The 8,284-nt window shown below is 37.2% G+C and overlaps 1 pseudogene; it reads right to left on the reverse strand.

Moving 5' to 3' along the window:
* Positions 1-245: 245 nt before the first annotated feature.
* Positions 246-7,974, reverse strand: LOC142139859 (basic helix-loop-helix transcription factor scleraxis-like; annotated as a pseudogene).
* Positions 7,975-8,284: the final 310 nt, after the last annotated feature.

Genomic DNA, 8,284 nt, shown 5'->3' on the forward strand with positions numbered 1-8,284 from the left:
AAACATCTGCATTGTTATTGTGAGTGTATCTGTGGCAAAAGGCATGAGGAAAGCAGCCATTTCACATTACTGTATACTATTATTGGTGGGTTGTATAATGGTAACCTAATAAGGTCAAATAAATGGCACTGTACAAAGGTGTATTTTGTTTATATTTTTATTTATTAAAATAACATTTATTTCATATAAATATGATAGAAGTTCAACATGAAAATATCACAAAATAAATTCTATGTTGTCCACACTTATATGACATATGTTTAATATAACAACACAATTTGTTCCAGCCTAAGTACAATTCTATCATAAGTTATATACACTGAATCTAGAAAAATAAACATTAGTTTGCATGACACAACATTATGGGTCAAATATACTGAATTATTCATGTACAGCAAATACCTTTAAATCATCCTAGCACCGTTTAGTAAACAGGGCAAATGGCATCAAGTACATAATGTACTACTTGAATGGAACTAGAATGTAAACATTATGTGGGACTGGCACTGAGTATATTTAGTTTCTGAGTAAAAGACACGCTTCAGTGAAGAGTTCTGTGATCCTGGACAACAGCAGATCCTCTTTGTGTTTTACATAACTAGGCAGCCATTGTTACAGCCACCCCATTACTCATATGTGCCAAGCTCAGAAGAGGAGCGCTGTGCTGGATCCAAGTACACCAAGCACAACAGTGCTCTTTTCCTACATTTAATCAGATGCAATTGATAGATGTAATGAACATTTTACCAAATTTACATGGTTTCTTTAAATACAGTACATTGAGGACTACACAATCACATATATTTTTTGAGGTAATCAGATTGGTATTCATGTAATAAAGTGCACTAAAGTGGACCTGTCACCTCTACATAAAACTATTGTGTCTTAACACACAGATGACCTTAGGCTTTTGCAATTAACCTTTAAATCCTCATCCGTAAATTATGCTTGCAGGAGTAACCTTACTTTTTATACCGCTAAAATACCTGCTCATTCTGGCTACAACTTCACATTTTTATGTAATGCCGCTGGTAAAGGAGATCTAATGAATGTCCAAAAAGAGAACGAAAAAATAAACATTTCTCGAACATGTGGTTAACCTGATATATTGTTAGTGTATGATATTCTGTAAGTGTAATTTCTTGGTGACAGTTCCACTTTAAATGATCAATAATATTAACATTGCCATTACTATAAAAAAAAGTAATGTTTCAATTACTACCATACTATGTTCCATAATGATAATCATCATACATGAACATATCTAAATTAAGTGCTGACTATTTACCTGTTCTTTGCAGTAATGACTGCCCTTGTTAGACAGGTATATAAATATACACATCCTATAGATGATTGAGCAATACATCTAGTTTTATTACCAGTAATCAAACAACCTTAATGTCGTATTAAACATATGATTTGTCAAGTTGTCTTTACATTTTCCGATGGTAATTGGCTTCACATATTTGTGTGTATGAACTTAAGTAGCTGCCATTTGTCAAAGTGTGGTTCTCCTTTTTATTAAAGAAAAGCTCTCATTAGAAAGAGTCAGAACTGTAATTGCTATATAAGAATGGTACAATTGCCGGACCCCAGCTTTTAAAATCACTGATTCAGTATTTATGAAAATGCAGCTTAACAGTTCATGAAAGACCAGTCATATTATGATCAAATATTTATTTGGAATATTGGTTCATTCCACACATTGTCTGCCTTTGCTACGTGTACATCTCCCATAAGTCTAACAATTATAGCTTTGTTTGTTGTCTGTATATGTTCGTCCATCTATGTTACCTTCAGGCTTCTAAAGCCAAGGTTAGGTCTGTGTTATATCAGATGTAATTATTTATCAAAAGGGTCCGGTATACGGTGGTCTGCCATACCGCCACTTACCCTACTGCCTTCATTGTAAAACTATCAAATTTACATTTTCATACCGCCACTTCTAAATTTCCACTTCGACCACTGTATGTAATAGTAAATGGCATCTAGCAAATCACAATGGGAGGAGGTGGGATGAGGCAGCAAGAGTTTCAGTTCATAGCACTGTTACGCACTTGCAAAATGTTGGTGGAATTTACCGAAAGATTAATCTGGCATTTTCAGTAATATATGTAGCCATTACAGATCAGCCCTTGCAGAATTAAAGGTATTCTAGAATTAGAAATATATAATTAAAAAAAATGGCGGTATAAACAGAATTATTTCTTTAAGATATCTAACTTAATTCCATCAGAATGGGACAAAAATATATTTATGTCCCATTCTGATGGAATTAAGTTACATATCTTAAAGAAATAAGTTTGGTAGATATATTGTGCTTTGAATTGCCTGTGAGTCACCGTGTTGGATGTAATTATATTCCAGAATATATAAAAGCATATGTAATGTAAACAAGACAATATATTAAATACACAGTACAGGTATATTAAATGTATCGCTCTCCAACAGACAAAATGCGCTAGCGATTTTGTTGTGGCACAGCAATGGCTTTGACAGTTTAAACTAGTATCTGCACTTAAAGGTGAACAATCAGCCAATGGGGATTTATTTTATACCTTTAACAATTGAAAAAGATGAAAGTAACATAACATGTCCAATAACAGTTTAAAACATTTATTTTGTTAAATCTTCAGGCATCACTATCTGGGAGAGCTGAAGATGTGAGCTGTACAGATGAATCAGTGGTGACTCCCAGGTGTGGGACCCCACCATAGTGTGGGAGGGGGTTAATGGGTGCAGAGGAAACCCTTAGGTTATAACTGTTAACTGTTCATCATATTACCAATGAGAATCACCTAAAGCTATACTTTAGTAATAACATGATTTACAAGCTAATTAATGCTTCCAACCAATGTACACCAGGAGACACCAGCTCACAGCAATGCCTTTAAAGTACTTAGAGTGATATAAAATGGTTTGTTTTTATCTATATAATGAACTGTTTGCAGTATATATTTCTTCAAGGTTAAACACTAAATAAATGTCCTGTGGTAGATGTCACATACAATGCCAGTAAATCCAGCTATTTCTAAACTCTTATCCCATGAGTTTTTAAGCTTTATTTTAACTTAATTAAATTGAATGTTTTGTTTTAACTAGCCCCTAACATTTCCAGCACTGGAAGCCCAAGGAGTGTTTCATTTAGATCAATATATTATTATTATATATGACATCACATTTTTACACAATTATAATATCATATCAATTATATTTGTTTCTTTTGTTTACAAACTTTTTCATGTTAGTATCCCATAAATGGCATTTGTCATTATAATATTGTTTTTTTCATCAAAACTTTTTATACTTCAAAATACAATTTTAAAATGCGCATTATGTCCAAACTTTAATTCCATCCACTGTAGAACCCTTAAAGGGCCAGCAATATATCCTTCACATTCAAACCTGTGGTTTCCTTGAGTACTAAGACAAGAAAGCCAGGAGTGTTAGTGGTGAAAAGCACAGGTGAAAGCGTGTTATGACAACACCCTCTGATGGAAGCATTGCGTGTCCATGATCAGGTTTCATCATGTGTCGTTGGTTTAACCACCGTCTGTGCTCGGGTTTAGCATTTCTTGTGGAAAAAATAGCAACAACACCAGGTGCAACTTTCCATTCTGAATTAGATTTCAATTGCAAAGTATCTTAAATAAAGTTGTTCCAGTATAAAATAAAGTGCAGGTCATGGTGGGTTTTTGCTGCTGCTGCTGTTGTTGTTGTTGTTGTTGTTTAGAAATAAAGTATGTAAGTTACATTACATAACTTCAATGTAAACAAAAGAGTGTCAAGTGGATATATTTAGAACAGGTCTATATTCAGTGCAAGTATTGTGCAAGCTGCTCATCTGAGTTAATGGCCACATACACCTTAAATAGACAAGTGCTTCTCCCCTTCCCTGTGCTGTAAAGAAAACACAGATATATTAGAATTCATGCTTCATAAGGTCACACTATGCAAACGATTGACTTCAGTACTACAGCCTACATTGGAAAATAACATAGCTGTATGTAGACTTACTCTGCATCAATAAAATATTTGTATGCTTTAGAAGCCCTTTAGATTGTAGAACTGCAGCAAACATGTGTCTTGACTTTCTGTTCTGCTATAGTGTTATTATATTTATAGTGTCATATAGTGTCATTATATAACCTTGAAGGAATATGATAGTAAATCCCTGTAAAATATTCCTGCAGCCAGTCAAAGTTGTTTACTATCACCAATGTCTCTTTAAAAGGAGCAATAAACAGCATTTGTAGCTGTGTGCTTTTCATCACTTGATTACATAAACAGGAAGGCTAGGGCTACATGGGCGATTTTTAGTCTCTGCGATAACACCTAGTGCGATTAATCGCTTAGAAAACACTGCTACTTTATGCTGAGTTGTATTACCTGACATCTCTGAAACCTCCTTATATAGATCCAAGTAGCATTTCCAGTATCTGACTCAGTTTTATATATATATATATATATATATATATATATATATATATATATATATATATATATATATTTATTTTAAAAAGCGGTTGATTGTTTGAAGTTCATGCAATGCTATTAAATTGCGGCACTGTGCAATCACAGGCAATGGTCATGCTACTTGGCAATTTTCAATGTGTAGATCAACCCAAAGAAAATAAGTGGATGTAAAATGGGTGATCAGTGGAAAGTGATTATTCGCCAGTGACCGGGTCACTGAAAAATGTTTAAACTGTCATTTTCATGAGTGTCTTCAAATAACATTTGTAAACATTAGAAACATTTCAGCATTAACAGACCACATCTACCAATCAGTCCGAAATATTGTACAAGACAGTAGAGCATTATTTTCTCATGCATTGCATAGTATTCAGATAAAAATGCACAGTACCCAACACTGTATAACCTTCAGTTATTCCTACATTACATTAAACATGTTAAAAAATGAGATATCAAATACGTATATACCTGCTTTGACCCACATGTATGTTAAACCCTATAATCCATTTTCTTCCATTTGTTCCCCTTTAATTGTTTTTAACAAATATCCATAAAAATCCATTTATTGAAACAAGAAAGAATGTAAGTGCATTTTGATAATATAACCCAACTAAATTAGTGTAAAATTACTTTTGCTTTTAGAGAACAAACATGGGTATACAAACAGAAGTTGTGAGAAAGTTTCACTTTTTTTACACTTTTTAAATTGTGTTACTATAACTATATATCTTTAATAATATAAAGCAATACAGTCCATTAGAACATATAGTGCTATTTTAAGTGTGCACGGACAAAATGTTCCTTACTGCACTCAGACTAAAAGAAAAGAAATTACACATTTTGGGAACAGCTTGTGCCGTTTAGAATGAGTCACATACTGTACATGATTCTATAGACTCTCTATTAGAGTACCACTTACCATCTTCCTCTGATTGCTAAGGCAGAAGGTACAGATGGGTCTAGGTGCTGCACTGGCCACAGAGGCTCTGTATTGTAGACATGGCTGTCCATCCATGCAGTCCTCCCCCAGCAGCAGGATGTTAGCTAGATGTGAAATGTAACTAGAAGCCAGCCTCAGGGTTTCTATTTTGGACAGTTTGCGGTCTGCAGGCTCTGTGGGGATTAGTGTCCTGAGGGCAGTGAAAGCTGTGTTCACGCTGTGTGTTCTGTCTCTCTCCCGGGCATTGGCAGCTTGTCTCTGCTTGCTGACTCCAGACAGTCTGCTTTTCCTCTTCCTTTTGCCCCTGCTGTCCCCAGATGGACTACTGTAGCCTCCATCATCTCCTCCACACAGAGATTTGTCGGAGCTGTCACTTGCACTCTCAAGATCCTCAGCATCAGAGAGCAAACCACTACTGCAGTCTTCAGGTTGCCCAATGCCACCACCCACACACTTCATGGCCCTGCAATCCACTCCTGTAGCCTGTGCCTCTGTCCTCATGAGCAGCACCATCCCCCGGGCTCCCATCACTTTTTATGCACTGCAGGCAAACAGCACCTGTTAGTAGCGAGCAACTCCACTTGATCCAGTGACACCTCAGCAAGTCATTTTTTGAATGGTTGCTCCATTTAGACTGAGCATGTGGTTGCTCCGTAAGGCAAGAAAGGTGGGGTTGGTGGAGGGTTATGGAGGTTGGGGCAATGGCACCATCCTAAGCAGTGCACCTGTTCTTGTTGTCATGTTGTGGGTAACAGCTAAAGACAGAAGCCCTGTATCGAAAAGAGAGTGATGGGGGACAGGCGGTGTAACAAGTGAACCTGTGTAATCTCCATACATATAAGCATCAGAAACATCAAACTAACTTACCTTTACTGTTTCAGAACATTTGTTATGGCGTATGGTCATTTTCTTGTTAGCAAGTCTAAAAAAGGTCAGTAAGACATATTGGAGAGTACCTCACTTATGTGTTTATATGTATGATTGTTTACATGGCTTAGATAAAATAATATATCCTATACAAAACAGCAATAAAGCAATGCCACATTATTTAGCAAAATTGCTAGAAAACATTAATTATATTGCATAGCAATAACTTTTCAAAGAACAGGATAACCACCTTGACGCCTTCATTCTCCATATTTATATTACCTTTCAAAACCAATATTGTATCCCTTACCGATAAAGCAAATATTACTTTGCAGAATTATAATGTATCTAGATTTCTTTATCTCATTCCAGTCAATGTTACTTCTTCCAGATATGTTTCAGTTTCAAATCAACAAAACCAGACCTATCATTGTGTAATAGTGGAACTTCACCAGTGGAAATGTTTAAAACATGAGGTTCCTGGTTAAGAGAAATTAGGCTGGTTTACATGACGTTTTTCAAAAATCACACAGATCTTCAGAACACATAGTGTTAAATGTGTGATGTAGTTTTGCAACCTCTATTTTATTATTAGTACAGCCTTATTGAAAGTATCATTGCAATGTACAGTTATTAAAATGAACCTATCACTGGGTCCTATGATATTATCTTTCTGCTTTTCTACATAGTACTTGCTATCAGAGCAGATAAATGTCTTCCAGGCCGGCTCTGACTATATCTTACAGCTCTCCTGTTGTATAGGACGGGATAGCATAGCACATAAACATTGTTTTGAACATTATTCGCTCTGCTGAGTGAATTGAGGAACCCTGTTTTTTTGTTATTTTTATGTACAGGACACTATAAACTTAACACCAGATGACTTGATGACACATCTTCTTTAACACACCTTACCAGAGCTGTAACTAGACATTTTAGTGCCCTGGGCAAAATGGAACACCTGCAACCCCACCACCCCCTTTATTTGGTGTCAGTACATGCTGACTCCCTACGGAAGCACGTAGCCCTTAACAAGCGCTAGACTATTCTCCAACCCAGTGCTGCACTCTCTTACCTGTTCTTGCAGCTTTGGCTACATGGCGCTTCTGCTAGCGTCTTGAGTTCAGTTTCTGCTTGTCCGGTCCCTGGGATGTTCGGGCCCTATTTGGAAAAGAGATAATTACTATTCACCTCCTGTAAAGCAGAGCTGTAAGTAAACACTAGTTCACCCTTCCCCTCACCAACCCTAAAATAAGATTCTATAAAATTATAAATATGTCTATACCCCCCCCCCTGCAATTCAGCCTGACAATAAATTAATCACAATCATAATAAGTAAATAGCCCTACTTCTAGCGCAACTTAACCCCACATTCAATGAATCTCCTCATCCCAGCACTAAATTATTAGTCCTTTTGCTCCATTATTAAAGAGCCCCATCACCACAATCACCATATAATGAATAGCCCTTACCCACCATTGAATGAAGAGTGCCCACCCTCACCCTATCATTAAAATAATAGTCCTTAACCCTACCTACCAACACCATCTAAATTACACTTAGATCCCACAGGATGTCGGGTTGGTGGACTTTTACAGGCTCTGGAATGAGGTGGAGGGCTGCTACAGGCTTACAGAACAGAGGGCGTGCTGGCACAGTCTGTGGGGTGGGAGGGTAATAACAGTCTTCATGGCTATCACAGGCTGTGGGGTGGGAGAAGGTGCTACCACAGGCTGTGGAGTGGGAGGGCAATCATAGGCTGTGTGTCTATCACAGGCTGTGGGGTGGGAGAATGGACTGGCACTTTGGCAAGATTGAATCCGGGAGATTCAGGGAGAGGTGGGCGAGTGGGGGCAGGGCTCGGTGAGTTGCGTCACTTAGCCCCGCCTCCTAAACGGGCATAATAATATTGACCTCATATAAGAGGGGACGGGGCCACAGTGACGCATGAATTGCGTTACTAAGGCCCCCCCCCTCCGTTTAACTTTTCTAACTGGCCGG

This window comes from Mixophyes fleayi, chromosome 2, assembly GCF_038048845.1.
Source record: "Mixophyes fleayi isolate aMixFle1 chromosome 2, aMixFle1.hap1, whole genome shotgun sequence".
Taxonomy (NCBI): Eukaryota; Metazoa; Chordata; class Amphibia; order Anura; family Limnodynastidae; genus Mixophyes; species Mixophyes fleayi.